Source organism: Macaca mulatta, chromosome 12 (assembly GCF_049350105.2).
Source record: "Macaca mulatta isolate MMU2019108-1 chromosome 12, T2T-MMU8v2.0, whole genome shotgun sequence".
NCBI lineage: Eukaryota > Metazoa > Chordata > Mammalia > Primates > Cercopithecidae > Macaca > Macaca mulatta.
The window spans coordinates 114,727,161-114,742,907 of NC_133417.1; the positions used below are offsets into that span (position 1 = coordinate 114,727,161).

At 34.6% G+C, this 15,747-nt stretch overlaps 1 protein-coding gene across 26 annotated transcripts in view; it reads left to right on the forward strand.

Annotated features, from left to right (window-relative positions):
- The window catches only part of MAP2 (microtubule associated protein 2), a 315,941-nt gene that overhangs the window by 142,872 nt on the left and 157,322 nt on the right, over window positions 1-15,747 (forward strand). For 20 of the 26 annotated variants that reach the window (XM_077957477.1, XM_077957491.1, XM_077957479.1 and 17 more), the window contains one exon: window positions 9,976-10,043. The gene's annotated coding sequence lies outside the window, so the exon portion shown is untranslated. Of the gene's footprint in view, window positions 1-9,267; window positions 9,375-9,545; window positions 9,696-9,975; window positions 10,044-15,747 lie in introns of those variants that run through there. The other 6 variants (XM_015110856.3, XM_015110861.3, XM_015110862.3 and 3 more) reach the window with 2 other exon arrangements.

A 15,747-nucleotide genomic window follows, 5' to 3' on the forward strand; every position in this document is an offset into this window, starting at 1 on the left:
CATAATATGATATGGTCTTTTCTCATGTAATGTTTAAGATTCACCATGATGTTTGATGATTTCTAACTCGATAGAATAAAATAAGGGTATGATTGTGTTAAGATATGTACTTTACTATTATCATCTGTACTTCTAAGATAGTAGTTAATTTCAACAAGATGTTTCAAAACAAACATAATAAGCCCGAATTGTCAAACAACAAAATTCTTTAAAAATACATGAGCATATATTGCACTCATATGATTCTATATCCTCTGCCAAGATTAAACCAGATAGATAGTAATTAAAATTATGATGTTTTCCTCACCTCCACGAATGCTTGTGTTTATACATACACATTATTTAAATATGAACTGATGGAATCTGAAATAATTCTGAAAGTAAAAATCTGTGTTTTTACTCTTATCTCTTTTATGCACAGCCTACTTACATAACAGGTAGTCTGACTAAACTCCCTCTCCTGGAAAAATAGAAAATTCTTAATTCTGTGTTCAATTTATCTCTTCCCTTTCTGCTATCTTGTAAGTATAAATGGAAAATTCTTAGTTCTATGTTTATCTCTTCCTCTACTGATACCTTCTAAGTGTTAGGCTGAATTACAGACTAATTAGCTGAGAAGTCCAGGGATTGAATTTCTGCTCCACTACTTACCAGCTGTGTTCCCCTGGGCACTTTACTAAACCTAATTAGGCCTGTTTCCTCAACTGTAAAATAGAGACACATGACTCTCAGAATTGTTGAATAAAGTAATGTACTCAAAAAGACTGGCACTTTGTAGGTTCTTAATCATTTTATTAGAATCATGTCATATGCTTTTCAAATTGGCAAATATTAGAATAAATAACTGAATGTAAATTACTGAAAAATGGACCAAGCCCGTATATAATAACAGGCATTATAGTATAATGATGGTTTTTGTTTTTTGTTTTGTATGTTGGTGATTCTGAGAAAGGAAAGAGCTTTATGACATTATGTGCTTGTGGGAATTTTGGAAGCCATTATGAAAAAGGCAGAACTTTAAATGAACCAAGAAGGAAGTGTAAGATTTGCGTTGGAAGAGAAGAAATTAGTGATTCCTGAAATAAACTAATGATTATGGTAGGCCTCAATGGGTAAGGGATTTTTGTGAAAGGGATGATATGGGAAGCATCTTAGCTGTCCATTCTTTTGTCATAATAGCATAGTTCTGTAAGGGCTGCTTCACATAAATACTTTCACTTGCTGCCATATTCCTAAAATACACATTTTACTTCCATTTTTCATTTCATGTGTTTTACTTTACAGTTGCCATTTGTTTACTAAAAGCCAATGTAAAACATACTTTCCCTACTAAGGAGAATGTGCCCTTAAAATTTGTTTGCTTAATATACATGTAATCATATAGTCTTTACGCAGCCATGGTTACGTGGTATGTTTGCAAAATATATGCTTATACACAGAACCCTTTTGCATAGTATTCACTATAGATCCTAAAACTTATGAATGAAGAACTTCTAAAACAATGGCACCATAATATTTATTACAATTATTATTATGAAGGTACATTACATTAATAGAGTGCCCTCTACTCCATGTCACTGCCACTCGTGTCAAGAAGACATTGTACATCTTCCAAGTCAATACAGTCTCTCATACTACTTTCTACACAGGTAAACACTATTCTGATGTCTGTCTCTGAATATTTATCTGCTCTGGAACTTCATATATTATTCCATATATTTAATTTAGTATTTACTTTCACTAGGTATTGCCAAACAGTTTTCCAAAGTGGTTGGATTAATTTAAGCTCTCATCAGCAGTGTATGAGAGTCTTAATTGTTCAACTATTATAGGTTTCTTTTCGACCTCTTGAGAGCTTTTAATTCCCAACATAGTCCTTAAAGTGTAATGAGATTATGACTTTATAAATTGAAGTAACAATTATTTTTCATAATTGTAGTTCATGTGACATTGTTTTAAAAAAGAAGTTTGGTTTATTTTACTTTGGTAAAAGTATGTGAGAAGAATAGAACTTTGAGTATAGTTATTTCATAAGCTTAGGTGGTAATGTCATATGAAATCTAAATATGGCTTTTAAGCTAGCTATTTTATTAAATTGCAGTCAGACTTTGAATGCTGACAATAAGAATAACCTGTCTTTCTTTCTGTCTCTCCATTTATACCATCTCATTGGCTTTACCTTGATAAGTGAAGTAAAAGCACTGATGGAATAAAGAAAAATGAGAATTTATTACTTTTAGAATTGTGAAAAATGTGTCAGTGAACTATGAATATCTCTGAGGTTCAAGATGGTGCATAATCCAAAAATAATTTGAAATGTATTATGTACATACATTTGGATAAGAATCTAAGTGATTTAAAAAAAAATCATCATACTAAGATTGTAAATGAAATAGTCAAGCTAAACTCTGATCATCATGACTCAGAAGTATTAAAGCCTGATTCAAGAGCAATTGGAGAGTGATTTCCAGTTATCTTGTCTTACTCTTCACCCTACTTGGTTGGAATAAATTCATCCTTCTCATTGCAGTACAACTCTAATTAAAATCACGTGAATATGTCAAAGATGACCACATGCAATCCATATCTCAATATGCTCTTTGCTTTTTATAAATATACTTTATTTTGTAATTTGTTTTTCATCCAAGGTCAGTGGAGATACTGAATATTTTGTTTAAATATTTCTTACTGGGTTTTATGTATAAGACATAGTTAAAATACATATAAAGTAAGGCAGATAGTTATAGGACTTTGGGCTTGGATAATATCAATATTATTTTCAAATTTTAAGTAAGTTAATAGTCCAGAGCTCAGTGGCATAGAATACCTAGTAAACTTAAATGAAATATCAAATAGACAACAAGCTAACAAATGTAGTCCATTTTGTAATCATAACAAAACTTGTGGTAGGAGTCAAGTGATTCAGGGATTCTACTTTTCAGGAGAAATGTCTCTCAGCAATAAATTTGTCCATTGTTTGCCGTCAGAATTATTTGCATGAGTTTCTCAACATATGGATGTTTTTATAACTAGTAACTGAGCTTCACTGATGGTGTATAGTTGATAATTTGTATAGTTTTTTATGAAAAACAAAAGACAGCCCTGAGAGTGATTTACATATATTTATCCTGTAGATGCTTAGTGATTGTCTTTTAACCCCTGACCAGTTGTTCTTTATCACATAAATCAGGGATCCACTAAAGCACATGTCTTTCATTTATGGTACCATTTTAATCCATTTGTCCATGTAAAAGAAATTTTTAAAAATGGAGATCTACAGACCTGCAATTGAATTTGTTAAGGAATTCAAAAACATTTGTAGAAGATTTTCAGATTCCCACATGAATCAGAGTCTCATGGCATCAAAAAAATCAATAGCTTTTGGAGCCATGCTTCCAACAATTTGTAATAATCTGGAAGGTGCCATGGACTGAATTATAAACTTGTCATATTTTAATTAGTGGCCATGGAATTCAAAGACTTGCTGTCTAGAAACTGGGACCTTTTTATTACTTTTTTTCTTTCTTTTATTTATTATTATTATTATTTTTTGAGAAGGAGTCTCACTCCGTTTCCCAGGCTGGAGTGCAGTGGTGTGATCTCGGCTCACCACAACCTCCGCCTCCTGGGTTCGAGCAATTCTCCTGCCTCAGCCTCCCGAGTAGCTGGGATTACAGGCATGTGCCACCACACTCAGCTAATTTTTGTATTTTTAGTAGAGACGGGGTTTCACCATGTTGGCCAGGCTGGTCTCCAACTCCTGACCTTAGGTGATCCACCTGTCTTGACCTCCCAAAATGCGGGGATTACAGGCGTGAGCCACTGTGCCTGGCCCCTTATTACTTTATTTTTTAATGAGTTATTGAGATATAATTCACATGGCATGAAATTCACTCTTGTAAAGTATACAATTCAGCAATTCAGTGGTTTTTAATATATTCATAGAGTTGTGCACCCATAACCGTTACTTAATTTCAACATTTTCATTACCCCAAAAAGAAGCCCCTACCCATTATTAGTCACTCTCCATTACCCTCTGCCCCCAGCCTCTGGCAGCCACTAATATCCTTCCCATTTTTATGGATTTGACTATCCTAGGTATTTCATGTAAATGGAATTATAAAATATATGGCCTTTTGTAACCACCTTCTTTCACTGAGTATCATGGTTTTTAGGTTCATTTGTGTTGTGACATGTCAGTACTTCCCTTTTTCATTGCCAAACAATATTTTATGAATATACCACATTTTTAAAAAGTTTTATTATTAATATTTTGACTGACAAATCATAATTGTATACATTTATGGGATACCATGTGATGTTTATTTGTTTTTTTGTACAGTACACTGTTATTACCTATGGCTCTCATGGTACATTAGATCTCTAGACTTGCTCATTCTACATGATGCTATTTGGTATCCTCTTAACCTACATCTCTTCATTCCCCGCCACCCCCAAACTGTCCCCCAACCCTGTCACTGGTAACCACAGTTTTGTTCACGCTCTGTAAACTTGAATTATTATTATTATTGTTATTTATATCTCACAAATAAGTGAGATGATGCAATGTTTTTCTTTCTGTGTCTGACGTACTACACTTAGCATAATGTCCTCTGGGCTCATTTACATTGTGGCAAATGGCAAGATCCTGTTCTGTTTTAGAGCTGCATAATATAGATACACACACACACACACACACACACACACACACACACACACACACAGACAGACACAGAGATTAGAGTTTCTTTATCCATTCTTCCATCTACAGACACTTAGGTTGTTTCCATATCTTGGCTATTGTGAATAATGCTGCAATAAACATGGGAGTCATTTTGTACAACTCGTACTACCCAATCCTGCATCCATGTATAGCTTCTCTAGGTATTAGGTTGAACCATATGAAATTGGCATTTTGTAGGTAAAAAGTAATAGAATTTTATCATTTTGTATATTTAAGACTAATGTGCTAATTATGACACTTTTTGTCTTTTTTGACCACAATATATTTTTGTGTGGACCAACTTTGTTGGAAGAGAAAATGTCATCTACAGTAAATAAAGCAAGACAGTGATCAGTGATTTTGGATATCACGATAATTTATAAAATACTTAGACATCTGCCTATTTGATTTAGAATAACAAACTCAAGAATACTAGGGGAAAGCATAAGTATTATTTCTATTATAAATTTTTGAAAGTACAAATTTTAGTAAGTGTATTCATATCTCTATAAAGGTCATTCCAAAATATTTTGGCCATGAGGCAGCATTAATTTGTCGAATTTTATTTTAAAAATCTAAAAATTATCATTTAGCACATTTTAATACCAAGAGAAGGCATGATTTATCAAACAAACTCTTTCTGAGCATTTAAAAGCTGTTAGCCCCATGCTAGGTACTTTGCAGAATTCAAAGGGAGTAGGAGACTGGTCTTTATTTAAAATAAATTTACATCCTATAATAGAAATTATAAAATATATTGATTACAAAATATATGGCAAGGAGTCGCTTACAAGTAAAAGGCAATTTTTATCAGAAAGACTGAATATATAGAATAGGGAAGACAATATGGAATACAATGACTTCTCTTGTGTTTACACATTCCAATTCATATACTAGTGTGATTTTTCATATGCAGTCATTTAAAAAATATTTTAGGTGCTTTGGATACCAGTGTCCCAAACATGTAAAAATGACTGCCCTCATGGAACTAGCAGGGTGAAGTTAGAAATAAATAAGAAAAGTTTATGTTATGATAAGTGCTATGGAAAAAAGTAAAATGCAGCAGGGGATGAAAAGTGGGAAGGGCATGGTTGCAACTTTCATTATGGTAGTTAGGAGAGCCCTGGTTGGAAGATGATCTATGAGCAAAGGCTTTAAGGAGGTAAGGAATATAAGCCTCCATTATTCATTCCTGGAGAGTTTAGGGAGTGATACACAAATAAACAGACCAATATATTTAGGGAATGAAATCAAAGTTCTTTCAGAAGAGGCACAGGGGTGAATTAACTGAATTTGGAAGTATTGCTGAATCAGATTCTTAAAGATCAGGCATCTACAATAAAGCAGATATAACAGAGGGGTGGAGTCATAGTATCTCATCAAAGTGAGAAAAGGAAGTGTGAAGTTAGGTTTCTATTAATTGATTAATTAATTTATTTATTGTTTTGGGAGACGGAGTCTTGCTCTGTCGCCCAGGCTGGAGTGCAGTGATGCGATCTCGGCTCACTGCAACCTCCGCCTCTTGGGTTCAAGAGATTCTCCTGCATCAGCTTCCCAAGTAGCTGGGACTACAGGCATACACCACAACACCCAGCTAATTTTGGTTTTTTTTTTTTTTTTTTTTTTTTTGGTAGAGACGGGGTTTCACTATGTGTTGGCCAGGCTGGTCTCAAACTCCTGACCTCAGGTGATCTGCCCGCCTCGGCCTCCCAAAGTACTGGGATTACAGGCATGAACTACCACGCCTGGCCTTCTATTAACTAATTTATTAAATGAAGTTTCTTGAAAAGGAAATCCTGTTTCCCTCTTTTTTCCATTCCCAGAACCTGTAAAGAGTCTGAAAAATATGTACGTGTGCCATCACAGTTGGTTAAATGAATGGATGAATGGTGGTAATCCAAGGTCTAAAATACTGTCAGACAAAAGAAGGGCAAGGCAAGCACCAGTTTAGGCTTTTGGGCATAAATATGAAAGATCTAAAAATTCACAGAAGTATCTCAATTGTCTGTTGTCTTGTATTCTTAGAATATGACATACCTAAGGGCAGTAATTATGTTTCACATATGGTACTTACTCCATGTTGGAAACAAGTGGGGAAAAAAAAGAAAAGAGAGTGTACCAACTCATTCTCATGTTCTGAGCTAGGTATCCCTAAATATTAAGTGACCTCCAGAGAGTATGATATGTTCTTGGAAGCTGTGCTATTTTTTTAGACTGACCAGGACCCTTATATGTGCTTTCATGATAGAATATGATGCATGTTTCAAGACATAAGTCTTAGGCATCATTTTTTATGTTCAGAAGTGAACAGAAGACAATACATTAAAATAAAACATTCGCTTTGAAAAATCACCTTATTATCCAAAATCACTGAAGAAAAATAGACATTTAACAGGGAGATTGTATTTAAAGGGACTTTTTTTTTTTTTTTTTTTTTTTTTGCAGGGTTGGGAGAAGAATTCTAACCAGTATGTAGGATTCACTAACATCTGAAATCTCTTGTGATTATTACCTGTGGTAGTCATACATTTTTAAAATGTGATTTATTCGTTTTATAGCTACATACTGGGGAAAGAGGGTGATGATGGTGGCAGCAACTGTCTTTTAGACATCAAAAAAGCAGTTTGACCTTATCTATAGATGAGTTAATCTAAAAGCATTGAATCATATGAACTGAATAGTGAAAGAACAGTTTGGAAAGAAAATAAAAACAGTAAAACATGAAGGTCAAAATTCTAGCCACATTTGCTGAGGGGTTTAGAAAGATTTTAAGAAAATTTGCGCCCTCCAGTGGTTGTTTCGGAATGAATTATTATCATTATTATTGTAATTTTTAATTTTACCTTGGCTCTCCATTTTCCAGCTTCATTGTTTTTGGTAACCCAGGAAAGTTTACCTTGTCTATACCTAGAAGGTGCCTTGGGAGACCGACTCAATTTGATTACCCAGTTTTATGCTTGCAGAAAGAATGAGGCCAGTAATGATAAAAGTGCCTAGTATATGATGATGTTCAGGCTCAACAAGATAGGTTCACAAAAGGGCAATCATGCTTGATTTATCTGATTGCCAGACTGGAAATGAAAGAAAAGCAGTGACATAATTACCCCAAATTCCTCAGACCTCAAATACAATCCAGAAAAGATATTTGCAAAAGTCTTCAGAATGATTGCAATGCATTTTAAAGAGGGACATCACTGCGTTAGCAAATACAAGAAGGTTTACAAAATTACAGACAAAGGATGTTTCTGGAATCTGTATTGCTTGCAAACAGAACAAAAGAGAGCAGGGAAAGAAAGTCACTTGGTTAGAGAAGAAAAGCAGAGGGCTGAATCAGGAAACTCTGTGGGTGCCTCGGTTTTGTGACCTTGGTCATATTCTTTGGGCCTCAGCTTTCTCACCTATGAAACAAAGGATGTGGACTAGGCTAAGTGGTTTCCATGAAGCCAGTATTTGGACAGAGGCAAGCGGTAGCAGAATTGATCTCATACAAAAGAACTGTAATTTGAATATTTATGAAAGCAAAATTAGCTAGTGATTAAAAAATGGGGCAGAAAGGTGGCTCAAGGAGAATGCAAATTTATCTTAATGAATTCAAAATACAGTATAAAACTGATAGAGGCTATTCTTTCAAGAAGAAAAAAAAAGAAAAGAAACATATCATCTGTCTCTCAATTTCCTTCCCTGTAGTCTCGTTCTCTCTCCTCTGCCATCAAGACTTTCTGTTTCCCGTAACCATGGTGATGCTTCTTCCCAGCAACCTTCTTCACAGCTGGCCTTTTTGGTTCTCATCGAATTTTGCTCCATTCACTGGTTCAGGTTGCTAACAATGCTGTAAAAATTAATTTATTTATTGACATTTTTCTCCTTCCCTTTTCTCCAGGAAATAAATGCAGGGAATTATTCCACACTTAACCTCCCTACACAAGGGGCACTGTAAAACAGGGATATTCAACTGCTAATTTCAGTTGCTAACATGGAGGGGATACAGATTATGCCAAAGATCATATTCTCTGCCTGGGCCCTCAGGGACTGAAAAGTCCTAGGACCAAGCTTGTTGCCACCTCCTTTTGCTTTTGTATGTAAATGGAATAAAATAGATTGCCCCCAGAAATCACATATTGGCCCTGGTTTTCTAATTCTCTTTGTTTTTTTTGTTTTCTCTCTTGTAAGGAAAACATGGCCAAGTGCATAATTATAACTGTTAAAAGGGTATTGAATTTTCTGCAGAAAAATATACATAAAAATATGCATTTCTTTCATGAACATATTTATTTTGGAACATAAATAAGCAATATGCGATAGTTTAAAAATATTGTAATTATCTGCCAATGACAAATCTCTGATGTCCTTAATGCAGACAATAAAAATTCTCATAAATTAGTATTTAGTGATGTCCAGTTTGTGTAGCTTAACTTGTTTGTAATCCTGTATGCCTGAAAACTGTTTCTGTATTTAAGTGGTGTGTGTGTGTGTGTGCGTGCGTGTGTGTGTGTGTGTGTGTGTGTGTGTGTCTGGCATTAACACAAAGGAGACCAGATGATGACATTCATAGGCTGATAGACTCGACTCCTGGGGACACACTTGGATGGAGGCAATTAAAATGCCTGTCAGGCATTTGGTACCAGAAGCCCCTATGGCAAACCGCTAAATCGTAAGTGAGGGCTGCATCCTATTGTCAGTGAATGATGGCGGAGCTGAGTAGCTTGTCATCATTCTCGAAAATTCTGAGGCTAGTGAGCTCTCTCCCTGTCTCCCACTCGCCTTATTTTCCTGTTCGCCACTGCGGGGACTTCTTCTAATTTGCAGCTTCCCTTTCCCCGGTACACACAGACACGAGCTGGTGGCTTGCAGACTGCGTCTGTCTGGAGCTAGAGAGCCAGAGAGCCAGCCTGTGGGGATAATGCTCCCGGAGAAGGATTCTGCAGCAGTTCTCAAAGGCTAGAATTCAGTGGGGTTTGCTGCATATGCGCTGGTAATGGTTCGGGGCTTTTAATTTTATTTTGTTTCATTTTTAATTCGTTTTTCAAAGGATGTGCTTTATGTAATCTCAGAGTAAAGATGTTTTAAAATTCATTATTGAGCTTCCTGAATATTCGAGTACTGCATTTTTTTTGTGCTACAGACCTCCAGGCATAGATTTATTATTTGAGTATAAAGAATGTATTTGCTTACTGGTGAGTTATAATTTTTGATATTTAGTTAACAAATCCATACACATACATATTTTTTCTTTCTTTTTTTTTTTCCGGTAGATTCTTCAGCTTGTTGTCTCTAACCGAGGAAGCATTGATTGGGAGCTACTCATTCAGAAAATTAAAAGGTACCACATGTTTTGTTTGGATGTTTTAATGAGGGAAAATCAGGGGAGAATTGGAATGTTTTTATTTAAATTAATTTATCTATGATTGGTCTTTTATCCTTAAGCTTAAGTTGATCATTGTCTATTGCATATACCATTTTCTATGCAGATACTTCTATTATCTAAGGTTGTTTTGATTAGAAGATGACTAAAAAATTGTATCTTTTGCCTATGTTGCAAGTTATTAACAAATATCAACGTTTTTGGCTTATTTGGAGATTTTATCGTTGTAACAGCTTTATTTTAAGTCCAAAATTCTCCATCTAAATGAAAATTCATTAATTTGAATTTAAGAGAAATATGCTAAGTAATGATTTTATCTGAACGAATCCTGCTAAGTGATTTGTTTAAATGGTTAAATGAAATGCCTTGCCCTTCCCAGGTAGAATGGGTGCTAGAGACGAAAGCCCAGGGATGACTCAGTATTGTTGTCTTTACAAATAAAATACTGTAACTTCTTTATCTACATTTCAGTCTTTAGCAATGGATATATTTAAAGGTCGAGGTTGTTAGTTCTTGAAAGAACTTATTTTACATTTGCTTTATTTGGAATTGACAGCATAAGAAAGTAATCCTTCATCTTACCATGAATGCACTTGAATCCATTTGATCCTGGGCCTCATGCCTTACATGAAAAACATTAATTTTGAAATTCAGCATCAGAATATATATTGATTTGAGATGGCTACTATGGATATTACCTTTTCTTTAAGACCATCTTTAACACCTATTAATGTCAATAAAACCTATATTTGTAATTTGCCTTTAAAAAATGGAAGACATTTTCTGCCCTGCTGAGAAGAAGATCAGTAACACCTTTTAAGCCTTTCTTTGGGATCTGCGTATAATATTTCCTCTCCAGACTGTCGGTCCAAAGCATTTTACACAATTAGTTTAGTTTTTAAAAAATATACCTGAAAATAATGTCCAACTACTTACCCTGAAATATTGTAAGTATGTGAGTGTACACCTGTGAGTGTGAATATTTGTAGCAGAGTAATACATTGTCCTTTGTTAATATCTGCAATGTATAATCATGAGAACCTTAATTTATTCATTCCACAAGCACTTCTTAAGAGCCTTGCTGCTGTAGGTAATTATTATGGGAGAGAGAGGGAAGGGGTAGATGACACTGTCCTCAGCCTTCCAGAGTGTAGGCAGCATCACATAAAGATTTTTGAACAGGAGAATGAATTCGTTAAAATAAATCAGTGTGTTCTAAGAAAGGAAATTGCATTATTTCAGATATTGAACAAAAGCTAATACTAGTCTTGAGACACATAAAATTATATTGCACTTCTTCCTCAGAAATTACTCAGTGGAATCGTGTATGAAATCCCCCAAACAGGACTGTTTCTCCTAGATATTGTAAAACTCTTGAGACCACTCTGTCTTTTTAAAAGATTTCACTCAAAGTAAGTCAAAATATTTATGTTTGGTGGAAAAAAAATCTATTTGGTATTTTCCCAACTAATTAAATCCAGAGAGCATATATTTCACATGAAGATCTATTTCCTAATCTTCAGACTCATTCAGCAACTCATTATATTAATTTTGAACTTTAGGATATGTGTATGAATTGGAAAAGGGTGAAATTATTTAACTGCTAAAAAATGACTCCAATGCGTTGTCAATAGGAACTAATAAGTTCTGTTAGGATTTGTCTGGATATTGGAAGAAGGGGCATACGATCTCACCAACAGGCCTCTGGCATCTAAATTTTGGAGGACCAGTTAAAAATTCATCTAGCGCTATGCTGACAAAATGCATATAATAAAAAATGAATTTATTAAAATAGTAGATTGAGTGGTCAAATCAGAACAGAATTTGACTACTGGAGTCAAATTCTGGGACCTATATCATGGTTTTTCTAGTCAATATTGTGATGGGTTAATTCCGTTACTGATTTCACTCATTTTTTTTTTCACTTATATTTTTAACACATAGTATAGTACCTGGGTCACAGTAGGAATTCAGTACATATTTATTTAATTATTTCATGAATAAATGAATTTGTCAGCATTTTCCCCCATTGATTTTTTGTTCTTGCCTTTCTTAAAATTATACACTGTGAAACAGACATCTGGTCATTTTTTTAGTTACCCAAAATATTCATTACATGTTTCTAATAAATAATAATTAGATCATTAAACTGGATATAAAAGTGACAAACCATGTGTATAAATTTCTTTAGGCTGTATAGAAAAGGATTTTTCTGGTTTCAGATTAAAATGGAAAGAATTCTTGAAATGCCCCCTTTCACTTTCATCAGCTGGGGGACATATGCCAAACTGCAGCCTGAGCTTTGCTTATGGACGCTTCCTAAATACCACTCCCAGGCTTGACATTGTTTATTGCTTTTCATGTCTTTGGCCAACATTTTGCTGCAGCAAAGGGGAGGAGGCCTTTCCCCCCACCCCTCTCTATAAATGTAATTTGAGAAATGATGTCATACTTACCAGTCCATAATGAGCAACAAAGCATTTAAGGAGAGGTAGGTAGGTAGATAGATAGATAGATAGATAGATAGATAGATAGAATCTTTTGTATATATTTAAGGACTCTATCAAGAAACTTCTAGAATCATATGGTTTTAGCGAATACTGTTCTTTCTTGCTGTCATTTATTTTTATTAATAAAAGTATAATTTTTTATTAACTATGTGACAGACAATATCCTAAGTCCTTAACATATATTATCTCCTTTAGCTCTCCCTATAATCCTGGGAGATAAGAATGGTCTCCATTTTACAGATAAATGAATTGAGACTACAGTTGGGCAAACCCAAGTCTGGCCCCAAAGTCCTTCACATTAAACACTAAATTTTACCACATTTTTTTTCTAGCATATTTTTGGTACCTAGTCATTGTCTTCATGTTCCATGCAGTAAGGTTAAAACAGTATACTTGCAAATATCTTGATTTATCTGCAAGTATAAATCAAGATCTCTCTCTCTCTCTCTGTATCCTATTTATCTATGGTAGAAGTGAATATGTCCTCAAATACTTAACTAATATTCAAGCTCTATTATATTTTAATTTTTATATTTAACTTGAAGAACTTTATTCTTTAAGGATGAACGTCAAAGATAAATTAGAAAGTTTTAAAATAAATGTATTCATAAAGCATTTTTCCATGTCATTATAGTCAAGTGTTATTTTGAATTGCATAATCTATATAAGAAAATTAGAGAAACCAAGTGCTATGTAGCATAACTGATGTTATAACTTGCAAGTGTTTGGGTTTTTTTTTTTTCTTTTTAAAGTGAAATAATGGCAGAAGAATGTTCAGGTGTCCAAAATAAATAAACAAGCAGGCAACAGGGCCATGGGCAGAGTAAAAATACCAATTCAACCTCAAGGATAACTAACTCAGAAAAATCACTGAAGATGCTAACAATTACACAAATATGTATTAAGATTCTCTACTTGCAAAGGAGTATTTACAGGAGAACATTTCTGGAGCTCAGTTGGAGTCAGCAAAATAAGATGAGGAAGTGGTACCAAGGCTCATTGGTACCATAAGAAAGACAAATCCATTTTTTTTTTCAGAATTTATTTTAGATTCAGGGAGTACATGAAGGTTTGTTACCTGGGTATATTGTATGATGCTGAAATTTGGGGTATCAATGATTCTGTCACCCAGGTACTGAACACAGTACTCAATAGTTCATCTTCAACTCTTCCTACTTCCTTCCCTCTGCCCTTTAGTAGTCCCCAGTGTCTATTGTTGCCATCTTTATGTCCACAAGTACCCAGTGTTTAGCTCCCACTTATAAGTGAGAATATGCGGTATTTGGTTTTCTTTAGCTCTGCATTAATTTGCTTAAGATAATGGATCCAGCTGCATCCATGTTGCTGCAAAGGACATGATTTCATTCTTTTTATGGCTGTGTAGTATTCCATGGTGTATATATACCATATTATGGATAATTTGTTAAGGGACTTCATTACAGGGCATGAATTCTAATCATTGGAATGGGACTTAACAGGAAATGCTTCACAGAGCATGAGTGTTTTGAGGTGGAACTTGGGGATGAATAGAAGTGTTCAAGGGGGAGACACGTATGGAGGAGCTCCAGAAAGAACAAACACTAGCAAAGGAATCAAAGGAAGTGAACACGCTGGGAAAGCACAGACTGATCTCATTCATATTCTAGAGTATAGAGCAGAAAAACAGATCTCTTAGAGAATAAAGTTGCATCATATGAAATGGCTAATATTCATCTTTTTTGAATTATAAAATTAGAAAATTTCATTCAGTTCAACTTAATACATTGGAAGAGGGCTTTGAATGCCAGTCGAGGAGATTTGTTTCTTATTCAGTGGGAATCTATTGACTAGTTTGAGCAGGAGACTACTATGATCAAACTGTGTTTTCAGATTATTTGTTTTATAGCTCTGTGTGAGATAAATCAGAACTGTGAGTGAGAGCATGTTGAATAAAGCATCACTTCAGAAGCTGTCATAGAATAATCCCAGGGGAGAAACAGAAGTCCAAAGAGGGTATTGACTGTGGACATGAAAAAGAGGTCATGATAATGAAAGATGCTTCTGAGCTCAAGTTCATATACAGAGTAGAACAATTGCTTGATTGGTAGGAGGAATGAACAGCAGAAGGACTCAAAGGTGACTCTGAAGTTTCAATTTGATAACTGAAAAAAGCAAAGGGAGAAAGTAGCTGAGAGCTACACGAGGAAAGAGTTCTTTTATTTTTATTGTATCTCTAGTCGCTAGCAAAATGCCTAGTACATAGCAGACAGCCAATAAATGCTAAATGAATGAGTGAGAGCGTGAATAAAAAATGAAGAGGTATGTTTAGGACATGAGGCTGGATATGTGGGTGGACTGGGCTCGTAGATTGCAGAACATGCAGATCCAAAGCTGAGAAGGGAAGTTAGGGAGGGAGGGCGTGGGTGACATTAACAAGAAGGATAAGAAGAGGACCAGAGGGAATCTCTTGGCAGTACCTGCATTTAAGATGCAAAATAAGGGACAAGAATTAAAGTTGAATGAAGAATTTTTTAAAAAAGCAAAGAAAGAAGAGGACAGGGAAGGTTACAGAAAACAAAGTTAAAACTCAAAATTTCCAGAAAAACTGAAGAATGAGAATAAAGAAAATGCTGCTGGTTTATTATTTATTTCAATAATTATTTTGTTATAAAAACAAATCCACATTTTGTAAAATTCGTAAAATTTAGAAGAGTATAAGGAAGGAAATAATAGTCACTCATAATTACACAATCCAGAGATTATTGTTAACACTTTAAAAACATTTTGATGTATTTTTTATCCTATTGCTTTTAAAATTTCATAATCAAAATCATAAGGATATAATTTTGAATTCTGCCTTTTTTCATGCAGCAGTGTCTTAAGCATTTCTTACAAATTTTGCTACCTGCATACTATTCTCTCACTTAAAGATTGGACATCTTTATTTCCTACTGTTTCCAGTTTTTCGCTATCACCATAATGCTGCAGTGGAATAGTTTGCACATTACTCTCACACAATATTTTAAATAATTTCCAATGGATAGTTACAACAAAATCACTGTATTCTATTTTGTCAAATTCCTAGACAGATAAAATTTGGTCGTTTCAAAATGAGCCTCGGCTTTCCTCCAAGGAGAATCTGAGATTACGTTAGCACCTGCCATGTGCCAGCA